The sequence below is a fragment of the Coffea arabica genome, chromosome 4c, assembly GCF_036785885.1.
Source record: "Coffea arabica cultivar ET-39 chromosome 4c, Coffea Arabica ET-39 HiFi, whole genome shotgun sequence".
Lineage (NCBI taxonomy): Eukaryota > Viridiplantae > Streptophyta > Magnoliopsida > Gentianales > Rubiaceae > Coffea > Coffea arabica.
Genome location: NC_092316.1, coordinates 8,533,936 through 8,553,914, shown reverse-complemented (window position 1 = coordinate 8,553,914; position 19,979 = coordinate 8,533,936). Strand labels below are relative to the sequence as shown.

The 19,979-nt window shown below is 32.9% G+C and overlaps 2 long non-coding RNA genes across 2 annotated transcripts; both read right to left on the bottom strand.

Annotated features, from left to right (window-relative positions):
• Positions 1-4,243: 4,243 nt before the first annotated feature.
• On the bottom strand, positions 4,244-4,793 carry LOC113739377 (uncharacterized). The gene is made up of 2 exons (XR_003460230.1): positions 4,688-4,793; positions 4,244-4,540 (listed from the first exon to the last, which is right to left on the bottom strand). It is a non-coding gene; the product is annotated as an uncharacterized lncRNA (long non-coding RNA).
• Positions 4,794-11,038: 6,245 nt separating this feature from the next.
• LOC113739804 (uncharacterized) lies at positions 11,039-11,721 on the bottom strand. The gene is made up of 2 exons (XR_003460316.2): positions 11,627-11,721; positions 11,039-11,348 (listed from the first exon to the last, which is right to left on the bottom strand). It is a non-coding gene; the product is annotated as an uncharacterized lncRNA (long non-coding RNA).
• Positions 11,722-19,979: the final 8,258 nt, after the last annotated feature.

Genomic DNA, 19,979 nt, shown 5'->3' with positions numbered 1-19,979 from the left:
TACTTGGAGGTGCATTAATTTCATGCATATATACTCTCAAATTTTAGCACTTGTCACACTTTGCATCCTTAATTCCGATTTCTTAAAAAGTCCCCATTACATTGCTGCTGCGGCTTGAGCTTGTAATGTGCAATCTTTGACTACAAATTACCCTTTTTCTGTTCTATGTCTGTAATAATTGGAACATCCTATCGAAATTTAGACTAATTTGTTTCATATGCAATTGCTAAATTATCCCATTTTTGAGACGTGTAGAACATGTATGTGAGTTAGCAAAGCGAAGTTACCCCCAATAATAGATTGCATGGGAAGTTCTTGTCATTTTTCTTTCCTTTTTTTTTTTTTTTTTTAATCAGCAAGAGACTCCAAACTTTACAAAAGCGAAGTGAGAAAGGAAGCCCGGACAATCGAACCACAGACATCATGATCTACTAGCTAAATTGGGTTTTGAGACAAGTCCTTGCCATTTTACACAGGAGTGAAATGGCTTATAGCTAGTTTGGGAGTTTAGAATAGAAAAGAAAAGAAGAGAAAGGGTTAGTTAGAAAAGAAAAGAAAGGGTGGGAAAGGATTTAAGTTTCTATCTAAGTTGTTTGGGAGTTTTAAAAAAGAAAAGAAGGTAAGTGGTTTTCTTTTGTTTGGGAGTTGAAAACAGATGAAAAGAAAAGATGCTCAAATAGGTTATTTTACAAAATTGCCCTTTTTGAAAATAAATGTGAATCAAGTAAGCTGAGAGACTCATCCGGAATTAAAAATTTTTGTATCATGATTTTGAGGGTAATATTGTCATATTGAAAATTTCATTTAAAGCACAGTCCCTTCCTTCCTTTTCCGCCCAACTTTGGGCGGAAAGTTTTCCAATACACAGAGAGAAGTGAAGGAAGTCCAAATCCTTTCTTTTCCTTCTCTTTTTGGCTCTCAAACGATGGAAAGAATTTATTATCCTTTCAAACCCTTTCTTTTCTATCCATTTCCTTCCTCCCAAACTAGCTATTAGTAATTTTGTCAGGTATGGAATCCTTTAGTCATTTGCGAGACAATATATAGGCTACTTATATTTCCTCACTTCTCAGATCTCGCTGGACTTGCTATGTTTCCCTTTCGTCCATACTTACAGCACTTAAAAGGCCATGTTATATAATGGCTAGACAGGATGCTTTTGGCAAAAGCAGCACGAATTTCCTTCCTCTTACATTAACTGATATGAAAGTGATTCCTAGCATGAGAGATCATATCCATTTAAGTCACCTGAAAACATTTATCAACGGCCGATTGGTCAAAATGTTTTTTTTTTTTTTGAAGGATTGGTCAAAATGTTTTAAAAAAAACTTGAGTTGAAACTAAGTATTTTTATTCCGTACTAGGAATTAAGTAATGCTGGGCTACTATATCAAAGGTTAGTAACTGGATACAATCGGTCAAGGTAGATTATAGGGCTGTTCATGACATGATTTAGCAAAATTATATCATCTGGTATTCAAAGAATACATGAGGTCTATGATAATTCTTGATACCATATTTAATCAAATCTGCTTTTCTAACTGGTCAAAAAACTCTTAGACAAAGCAATAATTAGAATCTATACATTTGTTCGATTCAGAAGTGATTCATCTTCAGCAATCGGGGTGGAGTGAGAACTGAGAAGTCCATATGGACTATAAACTCTAGAGATGGTGCCGTCTGGAAGACGCCGTGCCGGAGCGAAAGGACTGCAGGAGCCACATGGAAATCCACCACCAGCTGATGAATCAGAATCATCAACCATGGCCTCCTTGCCACAATCCATCTCAGCTAAGACTTTGTAAAAAAGATCAACATCACATGGAAGCAAAAGAGGGCCTTCATTGCTATACCCATACTCCAATTCAGCATCTTCAAGCAGCATCTTGAACAATGGATGATTAGCACATTCTGCCTTGATCACAAACCTTTGTTTCTCAGGACCAACATACACTGAAAAACAACCTTTAGGAGCAACTTTATACCTTGTTCTGTACTCATCATGATTTTGTTGAGATTTTTCAGCTGCCCCAGTACAATGCCATGATTTACTCTTCGACAAAGAAATGATAGTAGCACCCTCCATTCTTGAAGGTATTGCCCGAATGCTTTGAAGTGATAAAGAAACCACCAATTTCTTGATCATTGAATTGTTCTTCCATTTGCTCTTTCCAGTGTCCATTATTTGTCCGTCCAACAGCTACAGGCAAAAGCAATAGATACAAATCACGAAAATAACAAAATGCTAGTACTATTATATCGTCATACTTACAATACTCGAGTTCTTTGGCTTTGCTTCAACAAATTCTTGTATATAATTTCTCTACCTTGACTGTCATAAGGGATGAAATTGATGAGGTGCAGTTGTTAAGTTGCTAACTGGGGCAATTTGTAAATAGAATAGGCAACTACGTGGTATGGTTTCCGCACCAAATATAAATACTAGTGAACCAAACTATACAACGTCCAATGTCAACCAACTCATGGACCTAGGACAGCCTTGATGTAGCGGGCAGATATCTAATCGAATGTGAATAAAAAAGGGGCAAATTACACTTTACCCATCTGTTTGAACATAATCCCCCGATAGTTTTAAAAGCTATATATAATCCCTTATGGTTTGAATTAAAGTGTCAAATTGATAGAAATGATTATTCATAATGGAACCTATGAAAATGTCAATATTACTCTTATTTAAAAATTAATGCGGTTGGAGTGACCAAAATATATAAATATAATATGCATGGCACTCTAACCCATATGGTTTTATATTTTACTATATAACCCCCTTATGGTTTAGTGCTTTACCATATAACTCCCTTATGGTTTTCAATATAATGATATATATATATATATAACCCCCATGTGGTTAATAAATAATTTTTAACTTTATATAGGGGTATTTTTGACATTTTAGTCGACTCCATTATGGATTGCAAATTCCGTTACTTTGACATTTTAGTCCAAATTATGAGGGAGATATGTATAATTTTTGAAACTATGGGGAGGTTATGTAAATAAACACTAAATAACAGGGGGTAAAGTGTAATTTGTCCATAAAAAAAATTGAGCCCTTTTTCTTGACTCTATTATTCTTGTTGTGCAAGAGAGAAATCCATCAAGAAATTAGTTGTTTGAGACAATAATCTCGAACCACCAATTGACTTGGGAAAAGATTAGTCTAAATAATTAAGTTGCGTGATTTGTTTTTCTTGTACTCTTTAAAAGGTACACATTGTTGTTGATGGGACTGATAATCATCCTGAATAATTAATGAAGAAGAGCTTAGCACTTTTTGTCTATTTTGAAAGCCAAAAAAGGTTATATATAGCCAAATCATGTAAGGCTGTCAACCGTTTAAAACATGAATCGTGAATGTGGTGAATGGTCCTCCTGTATCCAGACGATTGACCTTAATTCCGATCAACTAATGGTCAATACAAGCAATAAATATGCGTGCATTAGAAGCAATACAATGCCTTCAGATAACAAGGCTAATTTTATGGCACCTGGTTCAGGTTTTATTGCACTCTTAGGTACCCATGTCCACGATGTTCAATCATCAGCATTGGTGCCTTTGACCTTTGACAAGGGCTTTTGCCTTGCATATCATACAGGGTAAACCTGCAGCTGGAAGCATTAATTGTCACCAAAACTCTGAGAATTAGTTGAAACGCATTAAAAAGAAAATGCTAACTGGTTATTTATTTTCAGCTGCAGGTTAGTTACTGGCACTAAATACTTGCATTAACTGAGAGTTGTAAAAGAGGAACGCATTAAAAGTTGTGAACAAGAAATAGTGATATGAGTCTGCTTAATTAACACTAGGATGTAATGTTTGTGTTCTGTCTATAACATCATTTTCTTTATTGAATTTGTGTTAGATAGTTAGTTGGACTGCATGTTAAATTTTTTTTTCCAAATGTAAGATTTTCTCACAAAGGTTATGGGTGAATAATTCACAATATTATTCGTCTTTTGCTACTTATTTATTTTACGTTATAATTACAGCTGATCAATAGACTATAATTTCTTGGTTCTGTTCGTAACAATCTTCATTCGATTTGTGAGATAATTAGTTTGCATTTATTCTTATAATAAACAAGATTTCTTCAAAATTGCTGGTATTTGTACTATATATCTTCGCTGCTTTGCTACTTTTTTTTTAAACAAAAAATTTATTAAATGGAAAAGAGATGTTTTATGTTGTTCACATAAAGCTTTCTTGAATTGCTGATAAAAATGTTTCAATAATATAATCCAATAAACCTTGAATTGCTGATATATATTAAAGCTGTGATGTTACATATAGGCCCTCATTCAGACACATTAACATGGATAAATTAGTGAGGAGAAGAAGGGCTGTCCGGTACATAGCAATAGCAGAGGCATTTTCCAAAGCGTATCTTGAAACAATTGGCTGTGGAGTTTGGATACAGTCTGCTGCAATCTCTAATACAGACTACTTTATTTGATCTCTTTCCCAGAATCACTCTTCTAGTTTTCGAATCCCCAAAACCTCCTGCATTTGGCACTTCGGCTGCAAAAAGTGTGAGAAAGATTTTAGGTTAGTATGGCTAAATATATGCTAATTCACAGAATAACAACTATTCGTTCTTTTTCACTATGGTGCATATTTTTCTTATCATAACAAGGATTGAGAGGGTAGAGTGAAAAGAAAAAGTACCCAAATTGATGACAAAGAGAAGGGAGAGAATGCAACAGAAGATGAGAATTTTTGACATTTTGGAGGAAAGATGGGTGCAAATACGAGTGTTGGCTGCTCAAACTTGTTCTTGTATATCCTTTATACAGGCCAAGTAGTGGTGGTGTGTTTCATTTAATGATCTTTTCCACAAAACAAAAAATGGAAATGAGATCTTTAGGCGTCTCTTAGAATTCATTAATTGGACACTTATTGCATTAATCTGTTCTCTGTTAAAATTTGGGATAACTCATACAGTTTGTTAGGCTTTTCACAATATGCATTAATTATGGGTCAACCAAATGTACTAGGGGTGTAATTGTAAATGAACTGAGAACTTGCAAGCTTCTTCGTTAGAGATCAGCTTGACCCCGGTGATGATTGAATTTTAAACTTTAAAGCTTGAGCTCAAACAATTAATGCTATGTGAAACTTGAAAGTTATTAGAGTTTAATCACAAAGTTTATGAGTTATTAGGATTGGCATCAGTTGAAAGATTCCTGATTAGGTCAGACCCAATCCACCGAGCCAACAAGACATGAGGAGTTGGGCCGGATTGAAACGAAGATTTTGTTAATCATAGGTACTAATCTATGCCAAAAAAAATTTAAAAAGGGTAATGTTATTTGCACGCTTACCATCTCATTTTTATTTTAACGAGACCACATTACCCCCTCTCTAATTTCATCTTCTTGCCTATGAGTTAACTTTTCTAGATTTTCTCTTACATTCTAAAACAAATTAATTATTCCATTACACATTAAAATGACTAATTTAAAATTGTCACTTATATGTATTATGTATTTTTCTACAAAATTTCACGAAATTATAAGATGCCAAAGATCAATCTAACAATGTAATATGAATAGATTCTAAACTTCAAGCCCAAAATAAATAAATAAATAAATAAATAAAATCTCAAGCATCAAAGATAGGGGTGGCAATCGGGTCGGATCGTGGGTTGACGGGTCGGATTGAGACTGAGGTATTCTTACCAAGACGTCCACCCAAATCCGACCCGAAAATTTAAATGGGTCAACTTTTTTGACCACATGACTCGTTAGTTTGTGGGTTATCCGAAGTTGACTTGCATAACCTATTTGTTTAATATTTTTTTTAACCTTCTCAATTTGGTAGTATGGTGGATTTTTTTTTATAATGGAGTTTCCATAAGAATATATAAAATTACAACCCAATCTCGTTGTAATTTTTTATTTTTCTTTTTCTACAAAAAAAATATGAACAAAAACAAAATTATGACACTTTCACAAATAAAATACCTTATTTTCACATAATATTCATGATTCCATTCTTATAATACTAATTTATAGCCTTAGTTAGTTTTTTTATTTACTTTATGCCTCTAATTTATTAATTAGATTATAAAATTATATATTAAACAGGTCAAATAGGTCAACCAGTGAGTTGACCTGAATTGGACCTATTTACTTAGCGGGTCATTCGGATTTGATTTGAATTTGACCCGAATTCATGATGAGTATTAGGTTCGAATCATATTTTCGAGTCGTGTCAAGAATTGTCACCCCTAATCAAAGATGAGCAAAACTTGAATGTAACTATAATGTCTCATAAATAGGATATTAATACTTCGAAAAACCTACTAAGAATAGCTCATATAACCACCATAGAAGGAATGAACATTTCTAGTATATTCCAACAAAAGCATAATAGCATCTAGTCACTAGATGATGCAATGAAACCTCAATTGTGCTCATAAAAAATCTGTAAAATTGAAATTAAAATAAAAATATGAAATAAAATTAAACAAATAGTTATGTAGATGTAGAAAAAAAAGAAGCAAAAGTTAATTTTTTTTTTTTTTTACCTTTTGGACACGTACAACAATTGTACTGAACTTCCTTACATGTGAACACAAGATATGGTAGGAAAAGAAATTAAAATAGTAGTAATATAGTCTCGTCAAGATGAAAATGGGATAGCGGAAGTGCAGATAACATAATGGGGTGTAAATAACATTATCCAAAAAAAAAATGGAATAGAAAAAATTTACTGGAGGTATAATTAGCCTGCTCAACTATCTGTAATGTTTTGTATCGTGTCTAACGAAATTTATACTAAGATATATTATTCTCATTAGTCATGTCAATGGGTAGAATCTGGATTGTATTCCTTTGATCTATATCTAAATCCATTAAATTTAGTTAAATTTGATCCAAATCCAGATCCTTATGGGTTTGAAAAAATAAGTCCATTAAACTCATTAGGTATATCAATGGGTAGGGCTCAGATTACATCCCTTTGATCTAGATTCAGACCCATTAAATTTAGTTAAACTTAGATCTAGATCCAAACCCTTATGGGTCTGAAAAAATAAGTCCAAATCTAGACTCTTATGGATTTGGATACCCAATGGGTATTCGCTATATTTTCCTAAATATACTAAAGTAAAAATATATAGATTTTAAAAAATATAAACACCATCCAATTTTTATTTTTAAATAATAAAATTAATATTCAAGAAGTTGGATGCAATATTATGTACTCAAAAAATAATTATTATTAACTACTTCGGTTTATTTTTTAAATTTCAATTATATCTAAGTCCAATCTTTCATTTATTTGCCTTTACTTTGACTCCTTTTTATAAAAAAGTTTGTACTAATTACAATGATAACTAGGATTTGTTTGAAAAAAAGAAAATAATCATGAAATCTTATTGTATTCGATCCAATGGCCATAAAATATTAGAATATTTTATAAATTTACTAATATATATATACATAATTTAATTATATATACATGGGTTTAGATTGGGCCTGGTATGTATTTGGATTTGGATATGAATCACACAAAATCAGACTTTACCCAGATCCATAACTTTTTTACAGTCTGGGTTTAGATAGGATCTGTATTTAAGAAATTAAATTCAAACTCTATCCAAGTACATTAGATCTGGGTTGCATCTGGAAAAGATCCTATCAATTGACATACCTAATTCTCATGTATAAGCCTTCTAGTTTGATTCTTGATTAACCTAAATCTAAAGGCTTTATAGCTCATCAAATTGAAATGCAAGGATGTTGCAACTTTTCCAACCGTGGAAGTACAAGAGCCGGCTTGTTTTTCTAGTGGCATTTAGCTATCTTGGAAGGCTTCAAAGAGTGGCATTTGGCTATTTTATTCCAAAATCCATCATCAACTTAATCTTGGGACTCTATTCAACAAGTAATCTTGGAAGTCAGTCAATATTACTTGAAGGTGATTTAATCTTGTTTGGTGAACCGTCAATCTCGTAAACAAAGATTATGAGACATACTGTATCTCTTTTTTTCTACCATTTTTGTCAGAAATACACAAACGGTTACCTAAGATAACTCCACAAGGATATCCAAAAGGCAATTACTGACTTCTGAGTATACTTGAGGACCTTAAGTACCACTCACATCTCTCCTCTCTGGTGGTTTTTTTCTACCATTTTTGTCAAAAATACACAAACGATAACTCCACAAGGATATATACTTGAGGACCTTGAGGACCTTAAGTACCACTCACATCTCTCCTCTCTGGTGGTTTTTTTCTACCATTTTTGTCAAAAATACACAAACGGTTACCTAAGGTAACTCCACAAGGATACCCAAAAGGTAATTGCTGACTTCTGAGTATACTTGAGCACCTTAAGTACCACTCACACACACCTAACACGAACGATGTGGGAACCAGGGAAAGGGCAAACATATATGGAGATTTTCTATGGTACATCAGCCCAGAAAATTAATTTGGAAAATTCTAAGTTGTATGCCTCACCCTAATATTAGTAGATCCACTGCCAGAAAGTTTAGTCGATGCACTCAATTTCCCTTGATGAATAAAATATTGGGCGTTATTTGGGAGTTCCAATCATTCAAGGCAGAATCACTAAGTCGACTTATACATGTATTATGCACTTCTGATGACAAAGTGAGGAGCAAAGTATCTAATTAAAAAGAGAAAAATCTTTTCTGGTTTTCTTTGTGAAAACCAAAATCCCAAAAGTTTGAGTGAGATTATGAATTTGGCGATATTAGTCAAACTTTATATGACTAAATGAAGCTTTTTTGACAATTATCTCAATTCATAATCCAGTTAAAAATTTCAGACAAGAAGAGAGATACTGGATGTCTATTTTCCTGAGAACATATCTTCCTCGAAAACACTTCAAAATAGCCCTAGTTTGGACACATGCACGCAGATAAGGTGTTAATCAACACTTGAGTAATAAATTTTCACGGCATTCAACCCTTCATGTTTCATTTTGTCACATCCCATACTTATTGAGAAAGCCTAAAATAAGACATTATTCCTACACCTACACGGCAGAATAACTTAGAAAAGGCAATGAGAAGTACTAATTGATGTTCAGCAATCTGGGTGGAGTGAGAAGTTCGTATGGACTATAACATTTAGACATGGTGCCATTTCGGAGACCCCGTGCCGGACTAAAAGGACTGCAGGAGCCATACGCAAATCCACCACCAGCTGATGAATCAGAATCATCAACCATGGCCTCTTTCCCGCTATCCATCTCAGCCAAAACCTTGTCAAAAAAGATCAATATCACATGGAAGCAAAAGAGGGCCTTCATTGCTCTATGCATATCCCAATTCAGCATCTTCAACAGTGGATAACAAATCTTTGTTTCGCAGGGCCAACATATACCATTTGAATATACACTGAAAAACAACCTTTAGGGGCAATCTTATACCTTGTTTTGTACTCAGCATGATTTTGCTGGGATTTTTCAGCTGATCCAGCACAATGCCATGATTTACTCTTCGACGAAAAAATGGTTGTAGCACCCTCCATTCTTGAAGATTTTGGAGGAATGCTTTCAAAAGATAAAGAAACCACTAATTTCTTGATCGTTGAATAGTTCTTCCATTTGCTCTTTCCACTATCCATAAGCCAAGGCAAAAAATTGTCAAGTTGTCAGGCCATACAAAATTACAAAAACCACCAATCATGAAAATCACAAAGTACTAGTACTACTATATACTTGCAATACTGGAGCACTTTGGCTTCGCTTTGGCAAATTCTAGTTAGTTATTTTTCTATTTCTGCTGTCATTTATATGGCCCTTAGGAGAAAGTCGGATAAGGGATGAAATCGATAAAAGTGCGCTGCTAATTTGATCTATCCGGCAGTCGGAGAGGCCGCAAACGCTGTATAGTTCCCCATAGAAGGTAAATACTAATGACCCAAATTATCTAACGTCCTATATGAACTCATGGACTTGACAGCCTTGAGATGTGGTGAACAGATTCCTAATTGAATGTGAATAAAAAACTTCAGCCCTTTTTTCTTGATTGATTTTTTTTTTTTTTTTTTGGGCGTAAAGAGAAATCCATCAAGTAATTAGTTGTTTGAGACGATAATGCCTCGAACAACGGATTGGCTTGGGAAAAGATAAAGCATGATTTGTTTTCTCGTGTTTTTGAGAGGTACGCAATTGTTGTTGATGGGACGGCATGATTATTGTACCATAGGACAATTAATTGTCTTAACAATTTTGAAACCCAAAGAAAAGACTAAAACTCAATAATTTAAGCCTCAACAATTCAAATATGAATGCGGTGAATTTTCCTCCAATATCTAAACGATAAGCATTTTTTTTCTTTGTTTTTTAGTTTAAGAGGAGATTCCAAACCTTTTCTAAAAAATGAGTTTAAAAGTTGAATGAAGAATTTTATGATCACGTACTAGTATTCCTACCAACTAAGGTAGATATTGGGTAGAAGAATGAGCCTTTTATTCACACCTTCAGGCATGATATATTTGACCTCGAATTTGTTTAAATTTCTGTGTCTTTATTTTGTTGACTATTCAATTCATTCACCAATTATAAGAAATTTCATAGCAGAATCAGGTCTGTATAAAGTTGCTATATATACACGTTTTAAACTTTGCGCTTTTATAATTTTAATTATTTGTTTAGTTGGCAGGATGCAAAATTGGTTTTGTAGTGCCGGATTACATTTCCTTGTACCTAAGATTCATATATAACGTCCAAGATTCACACCCACTTTGCCTTTTCCTTTCAACTTATTTGTGCCTTGAATCATCATCTGTAGTGTTTAAAATTATGTGGGTTTAAAAAATTTCAAGCAATTTGGAAATTAATGGTCCAACAAACTCGTTTCCATCGTTCTTTTTGATCACGTAGCAAATTTTGAATAGCTAATACTAAATTTCCATTAGATCTCAGAACTTTTAAAATTTGTCATTGTTCTTCATGCCTTTAGGATTAATGATGGTCCAGTTGGATGATTAATCTTTGACTTTTGGAGCGAAGAATATAGATTATTGCTCGTAAAGTTTGTTGGAATATAGAAGTTTTCATAGCATGTAATAGTTTCTGTATAAAAACCGAGAAGTCACATACATATTATATAGGCCTTCTCGCTTACGGAAATTATCATTGACAATAATAATTAGAGAGAAGGGAGTCAAGGGACATAGCATAGGCAGGCGCATATATGGCCATGAAAAATGGGACATCTCGCTGTGGAGTTTGGCCACCTCGCGTGGCAATCTCTAACACATTGCGCTACGCTTAATCTGAGTCCAAGGTGCTTTACCGTAACTTTGGAATCCTCCAACCCTCCTGCATTTGGGACTTCTTCAGCTGTACATGTGAGAAAAATTCTAAGTTCACAAAAAACTCATAATCCAACAACCCTCTTTGCTTTTCTTTTTAATCATATGCATTGATTTCGTTTTTTCGATGCGAAAATTTCAGTTTTATATATGTAACTTAAAACTGGTCTAGTTTTCTCTGTCAGGGAGGCAATGTGTAGCAAGTCTAATTAAGATGGCCATATCTGCCAATCCAGCGTACATTTGTCTATTATTCTTTTTCATAACAACAAGGATTGAGAGAAGAGAGTGAAAAGGAAAAAGTACCAAGATTCATGACAAAGAGGAGCGAAAGAATGCAGCAGAGGAGAAGAACTTTTGACATGTTGCAAGACTGATGGGTGCAAATGCAAGTGTTGGGTACTTGAAACTCTGTCTTGTGGATCCTTTATACAGGCCACATAGAGTGGCGTGTTCTTTTTAATGATGTCTTCTTGAAGATGAAATGGAAATGAGACATTAGCAAAATAAATCAATTCAACCACCAACTACATCCATCCATCCTATCCTAGGATAGGAGTTTGAGATAACTCGTAAAGTTTGTTGGGATTACTTTATATGCATTAATTACTGTCTCCGTCCTGTAAAGATAGACCTATTTCTTTTTTTTACATAAATTAAAAAATTTAGCTAACATAGTTACAATAATTATTTTTGTGTTCATGCTTTCCTCAAATACCCCTTGTTAATATTAGATCATTCATTCAAAGTAACAGGTTCATATTACTATATTATTCTAGGAACTTAAGGTACTTTAGTTTTTCAATACAAGAGTCAATCAAATTAATGTTACATGTTTGACTAAAATAAATAACAAAAATAAAATTGCCAAACAATATAGAAGGCAACTAATGTTTATTAAAAAAATTTGTAATAACTATGTACATTAAATATGAGTATATTAGTAAAATAACAAATTAACTATTCTTTAAAAAAGGAAATAAGCGTATAATTTGGGACATACACAAAAGTAAAGTCAGCCAATCTTTATGGACCGCGGGAGTATATGTTGACCAACTTTATTCATCCTAATTTTGTTGTTATATTTTATTGAGTTTTCAATTTACCTACATCAAAAATTGGTACACGTTAAATCACCAATTCGAGCATATCACCGTGCTACAGGTATAAATGAACTGAGACTTGCAAGCTTCTGGGTCAAATATCCGCTTGAGTTTGAAGCTTGAGCTCAAACAATGACATGTAAAACAAATATTCGAATCCAAGATTTCTAATTTTTGGGGTTTCCATTTTAACCATTAAAGTAAATCCTTCTTGACAAATTTAGTTAAATTTAATCACATATTGTACAAAAACAGCTAGTAGGCCTCTTAATAAAACAAGTGATATTTCTAAAAGGCGTCTCTTTAAATTACATCTAAGTTATTGCACCCCTGAATTCTGACACTTTTTCTAATTAATTATATTTTTTTCAAAAGACTAACATCTTTTCCTAATTAATTATGCTTTTAAAAAAAAACTAACATCTGAAAATCCTTTAAAAATACTTGATATTTCATTTGCTGTGAGAACTAAAACAATCATTTTGCACATGTACATCTCTCTCTCTCTTTCAGTTAGGGGTGAAATCGAGCCGAATCGAGCTCGAGCAATGAAGATCGGGATTGACTCGAGACAAGCACGAGTAAGATCGTACTCGACTCAATCAAGCTTGAATGCATATCGAGCTCGAGCTCGAGTCGAGTACTCGAACTTGACATGCATCCGATCGAAGCAACAACAGCAACAACAACAACATCAGCCCTACTTCCCCTCTTTCTCTCTTTTTCTTCTTCTTTCTTTTCTTTCTTCTTCCTTTTCTTTCTTTTTCTCCTTCTTCTTCCTTCTTTTCTCTTTGTCCGCCGCCGCCACTTTGCACCCCGCCAGATCGCCGCACGCCACACTGCCGCCCATCGCGCCTGTTGCCCAGCCGCGCCTCGCCACCAGCAGCTCCTTCTCACGCAACCCCTGCGCGACTCAACCGCAGTCGCCCCCTTGCGAGCAGCCTGCCCCTTGCGCTCCAGTTCACCTCCAGGCAGATCGAGCAGCAACTCAGCCGCAGCAGTCCAGCAGCAGCTGCGCACGGCGCGCAGTCATCTGCCAACGCGCGACGCCCTCTCCTCCACGGCGTGCGCCAGCAGCGCGCAAGACTCAAGAGCTTCCTCTAAGTCAAGACTCAAGAGCTCAGAAACCATTACAAGTATTGCAGCAGCAGCAGCCCCCAATTTTTTTGAGTGACAATTGAGATTTGAGAAGATGAGCCAAAGACTGAGATTGGGATTTGAGAGGTAAGCTGAACTCTGAAGACTGAAGAGGAACGAAGAAGGCAAATGAAGGACAGAGTTTGCAATGCATTTCATCGCTTTTAGTTTACGAGCCAAAATTACTTATTCACCCTTCATTATTATTACAACATAACTGGTTAAGCCCGTAAATATTCTAACTAACAAACCTAAAAGAGTAAATTGATATATAAAATATACAAATAGGCCACCAAGCTCGAGCTACTCGACGAGTTAAAATTTCTTGCCATTAATTACTCGAACTCGACTCGTTTACTGTAGCAAGTAGCTCGAAATCGCCTCGAGCTCGAATTTGCTCGAGCTCGATTCGAGTAGCTAACCAAGCTACTCGCGAGCTCGATTCAAGCTACTCGAATTCTCTGCACCCCTACTTTCAGTATCGCTTTTCTTCTTCGAAGATTGACATTGCATAATGCATAATGCATAATGCAATGCTTGAACTCTAATCAGCATAACTAGCCTGGCGGATCTTGACTCAAGTAAGTTCGACAATACAGGAAGCCCAAATTCAAGCTTTATTAGTATGTAATGATAACTTTTTTAAGTAATAATATTTATAGATATTTTACATCAATAAATACAAAAAAGTTATATGCACACTTTTTGTCAATTTTTGTGTAAATTTTGATTATAGGGATAATTTAAGAAACCTCTCTTGAGCTTTCTAACATTTTCATTGAGTTTCTTCAAGGTTTCAAAGATTATACCTACTTTTCCTGATTTGATAGGTTTAAGAACTGAACCTCAAAATCTCCTCAACTTGGTCAAAAAAATTTAAATGAATACCCTAAAATAGATTCATATATTAAAATTTTAATAAAAAGAGAAAGATATTCATATAATAAAAGCTGAATTTTCTTTTCTAAACAATTGTAAAATAATTTTGCACAATTATAAAGAACATGTGTCAAATTTTTCGTACTTATATCATTTGATAAGAAACTATGATGCTAATCCTATTACTAAGATAGGAAACATTTTGAAGTTGCTTTATTGAGAATATAGATATCTACTACAATAAGAAAGTGTTACGATAAAATTTTTAGAGTTTATGGATCTTTGTAGTGGTAGAATTACCATAGTTTGATAGTGATTTTGAACTATTGCAATTGGAGTTATTATTTTTTTATCAAAACAAAAATAGCAAAAAAAAAAAAAAAGATCACATCCAATGTTATCTTGTCAAAAAAGATGACTAGTTCGACATTTGGTTATGATGAAGGCTTAGGACAGTGTTGATAGTTTCATAGTTGTACTTGCAAAATATAAAAGGAAAGAATAAGAATAGAAAAAGAAAAGGAAAGAATAATAGACATCAAAGAAAGAGTTTCATTACAGCGTTATTTTAAAGGCGAATATTATTATTTTTAATTAATAGACATTAGAAGTGGATGTAATTTCTAAACTCTCAACGGTGGTTAGTGAAATTGTTAAAAACCTCGTGAGGTGAGGTTTAGGTTTGTGAGATGATTCTTTGATTATACTCAATAATCGGTTGTTTCCCTTCCGCCCCTTTAGTCTTCTTAACTGAATTCATGGTTCAGTTATTTGCAATATTTATATAGGTAAAAAAATGGAAAATAAATAAACCAAAATCAGGATGGATAATCCTAGACTTTTAGAACGTTGTAATTAAATGCATAGAGAAGCCTAAAGAAAAGAGGGAGAGATCTTAATGCATTCATAAAAAGCCTAACAACCTTAATGATATCTTTAAACTTTTATTCAAGGATAGAAGAGTTAGGTGGGGGTTGATTGTTGAATTAATGTATTCATTCTCACAAACTTTTGAGATCTTACTCCCTTTTTTTTTTTTTTTTTTCTGTCGAGAAATAGAAACACACACATCCAATTAGATTAGAAACACTCAGAAGATTAACGGTTAGAGGACCCAATTAACAGTAATCTAAGGGGACTACAAGAAACCCATATCCAATCAATTGGTAACTGAACGAGAACCATATGGACCTTAAACTCAGGTTGAAGAACCCACATCCAATAGATTTGGGAAGAGAGCCCCATCCACCCCCTCCCCCCTCCCACACCCTCACCTTACTCCCTTTCTTTCTTTCTTGCTCTTTTGGAAAAGATCATTAAATAACAAACCTTGCTCTATGGCCTGTATAAGGGTCTCACAGTAACAAGTTTGAGTTAACACTCGATGTTACCCGAACAAGGAAAATGCCATTAATTAACATTGAGACAAAACGATACCCTGATTATTGGAGGGGGCTAAGGGTATTTAGCTGCCATCTTCCGGATAAGTTTGAACTAAAGTAAGCTTAGGGATTTTATTTATTTTATTGAACAACAAAATAATTAAACTTCGTTAATAGATTTCAAGTCTAAGAAAATACCATCATCACTGAACTAGTCATCAATATTCTTCAAAATTTTGTTAACGTAAACATTTAATGATTTGCTCATTAATATGAAGTGTAGAGGTATCACCAAGCTGAATCGAGACAGAGTATTGTATAGCTCAAACGTGATTAGATATAACTTTAGCTTATTTGACCTTAGTCCAAGTAAGGTCAAACAACATGTTGAGCCTAGATCGAGCTCTTGTAGTATAACAATTACTTTCATTTTTTAAATAAAGAATATAACGATTCACATCAAGAAATATTTTAAAAAAATTAAAATAAGGGCCAATTTGAAATTAGGGTAACTTATTGGAAAGTACTTTCTTAGTACAGTTTTTAATAAAAGTACTTATTAACTGCTTAAATGCTTTTAAATATATTGTTTGGAGATATAGTGTAATAAATAATTATTGTATTGGATAATGTGTAATTTAAAAATTTTTAAAAGTGTTTATCTTTTTATTTAGTTCATAATATAAGACAAAATGATTAAATTTGATATTTTATTTTTTAAATCACAAAAGTTATTCTAAAAGCACCAATTTGAGCTTTTGCTAAATGCTAAAAGTGTTTTTAACACCAAAACTTTACTCTTAATTTTATGGGATGATATTTACCAAACACTTTAAAAGTATTTTTAGCACCTAAATATACTTTTTTATCACAAGCACCGCAACCTCAAACGGGGTCTAAAAACCAAATGTCAAAATGGAAACAATAACTCCTTTGTTTGGCAAATAAGAGATTAGTTGACAAAATTGGGAGAATTCTGAAGCGTTTAATCTATTACATCCAAACATTTGCTTTTGAGCCTTATGCTATCGTTTGTCAAGAAAAATAAACATCACGCTATTAGAATTTGGAACACATCTTGAAACCAAAGAAGAAAAAAATGCAAAAAAATTTTTTTTAAAAAATTAATAGCCTTTATTACATCCAACCATTATACCCTCCCATAGTGGCAGTGTAATAGTCATGATACATATCATGGCCATTATATACATAATAGACTGGTTGTGGATCCATTGACAAATTTAAAAACATTAAATTTTATGGAATATGTATTGTGAATTATTAAAATAAATATGTGATTTCATTGTGAATCCATGTTGTTATACTTTATAATAGAGTGTAATCTATAGTGAAAGTGAGAGATGTAATAAAAGATGTTATGGCATATGTATTACACTTTACTTAATATAATTCATTGTGGATGCCTTAAGGTAAAATACAAAAGTTACAATATTGCTTCGGCCTTTAATGAAAATCGCATAAGATTTTTTTTTTTTTTTTTTGGTTGAAAACATTGCATAAGAAGCAATCTCTAGTCCCGAAGGCCCAATTTAGTTGGCACAAAGAATGGCCCTTAATCAGCTGACCACAAAGTTTTTGGTTTAGTTCTCCAAACCTCTCATTATTTATGGTTCAATTATCAAATTCTCTTCTTTCTCGCTATAAAGTTTAGAGTCTTTTCCTGAACCAAAAACAGAACCAAAAAATTTTCAATCTCCTTGTAAATTTTATATTATGTATATGTGTGTGTGTCTCCTTGTATATATGTATATATATAAATTTGTATATGTATATATATTTTATATTATATTTTGAATCTCCTTGTGTACGTGCACACACATATATATACATACACGTGTATGTACATACGTATATATATATATTTGAATTAATTTTTTATATACTAACAGCGTGTATCCTTTCATCATTAGATGAATGATATATAATTCGAATTCGAATTTGAAATTCAAATTTTGTATATGTATCATGTATCTAATCGTGATAGTATATACACTGTCAGAGTATATAAGGTTTACTCATATATGTATGTATGTATGTTTAGATTGTTTTTTGACGCGGGAAAGGAAAGGTTAGAGAGGGATAGAGGGTGATACAATCTAATTATTTTTTGTCAACCTCCTTTGTGTCCAAAAGTAAATGGAAATGGAAAGAAAGGAAAAAAAGATTAACAAAATTTTAAGATTTCCTAAAAAAAACTTACATGCTTACAAATTACACTTTCAAACTAGAGTTTTTTTGCCAAAATAAGACATTTTTAAAAAAATATTTCCAATTTGATTCACTTTCAAATTTTATTCCTATAATGATGTTATTGTTACCACCTAATTATCCTGATTACCATGTAGGATAATAAGAAAAGAAAGTTTTAATCTACTCTATAGTTTTTATCATGAACTAAAAATTAAATTTTTTTTATTATAGAGGCACTAGAAGATAGCATAATTTTGATAATTTCCTTATAATTATTTAAAATAAATTCTACCATTATTGACCTTGCAATTATCGGTCTCTACATTTTTTTTTTGAAATGAATCAAACCTATTGCATATAATTTTTTATGATAATGATATTATTAGTTATATGTATTATATGATGTCTATTAGTATATATAATATAATTGATATTATTAATTATACTAATAATTATATATGTGTACTAATACAAATTATTAATTGGTTATACTAAATTTACTAATACATTTATACTAAATCCCTAATTACACTTAATACAATAACATTTTTTTCTTAAAAAAAGCAGAAGCACAATAATGAATTAATGATTGTATTTGTGTCACAAGTGAAAACTTGACTAATTTAGTTATATTTATTTCATTATGTTGGATTGTATTTAAATAATTTTTGTTTGATTGTTTTTATATGTTTCAATTGTAAAATTACAATAAATAATAATTTAATGATGTATTGATATTTTAGTACTTGATTATTTGCTAAAATTTAACTGTAATAAAATTATATAACAAATTTTTATTAGCCCCGCGGAGGAAGCGAAGCGAGGCGGGGATGGGGCAGGGGGAGCAGGGGTGGGGGCGGGGGGAGTTTGTATGCAGCAGCGGGGCGGGAGATGGGGGAGGGGGTCCCCCACCCCGTTGTCATCCCTAGTTATGTTATCCTTTCTAATCCTTGAAAAGAACTTTTACAAAAAGTAAACATGCTGAAATTTTCTTCTCTAGTTCCAATTGAATATTTTCCAGCATTGTTCCTGATGTTTTACCTTTATATTTTTTTTCCCTGCCACTCTTACTTAATGATTTGCACAATTTCCTAGCTAGTCAGGAACCATAATTTCAGAATATGAAAGAAAATCAAGATGGAATTAGTTAATGAGGTTCTAAAAACAAGTTTCAAATAAGTTGGCAATCATTCAAATAGGTGACAAACCAAAAAAAATAACAAAAAGTTATACTTTATGAGAACCAAGAAGACAAATAAGTATACGTCTCTTCTTTATCTCTAAGTAGAGTACGGTGACTTGAAAAAACACTCAATCATAGTATAACTATAAAAAATTTCCAAGATGGATAGGTGATCCAATTGCAAGTAGAGTTGAAATATTTGAACCAATACTTTGCACTTCAAGCTTCACCAATCAAAAGTAACCACTTTCTCGTCATTTTTCTTTACCATTCATGGCCATTTTTTGGAGGCCATAGAAATGTTCCATAAGCTTCACAATAGAAAAGACGAGAATAATCTATGTTTATCTTGAGATTATTGATTTTAGAATAATTTTTTCATCTACCGAAACAATATTAAGTATGATACTGAAGTTTTAGATATTGTTAATATAAATATTGGCTTCTCAGAATTATGTTTGATAAGAGAAAGATAACGAAAGGAAAAGAAGTGTGGGTAGATTCAGAGTGAGAGAGAATCATGGAAGATATTAGATGAAAAAAAGAAAGTGTGCCTCTATTTCTATCCTAGCATATGTGCAGCCTATATGGTAAAAAAAGAATATAATGGTAATAAATTTTAAAATTAAATTACTTTGGGTATATGTTTTTGAAGGGTAATTATTTTGGCAATAAACTCTTCAAACTATGGATAAAATCGTAATCAATAAGTAGCGATTTTCTTTCCTTATCTAATTCAAACAATGTTTTTAATGCTTCATTTC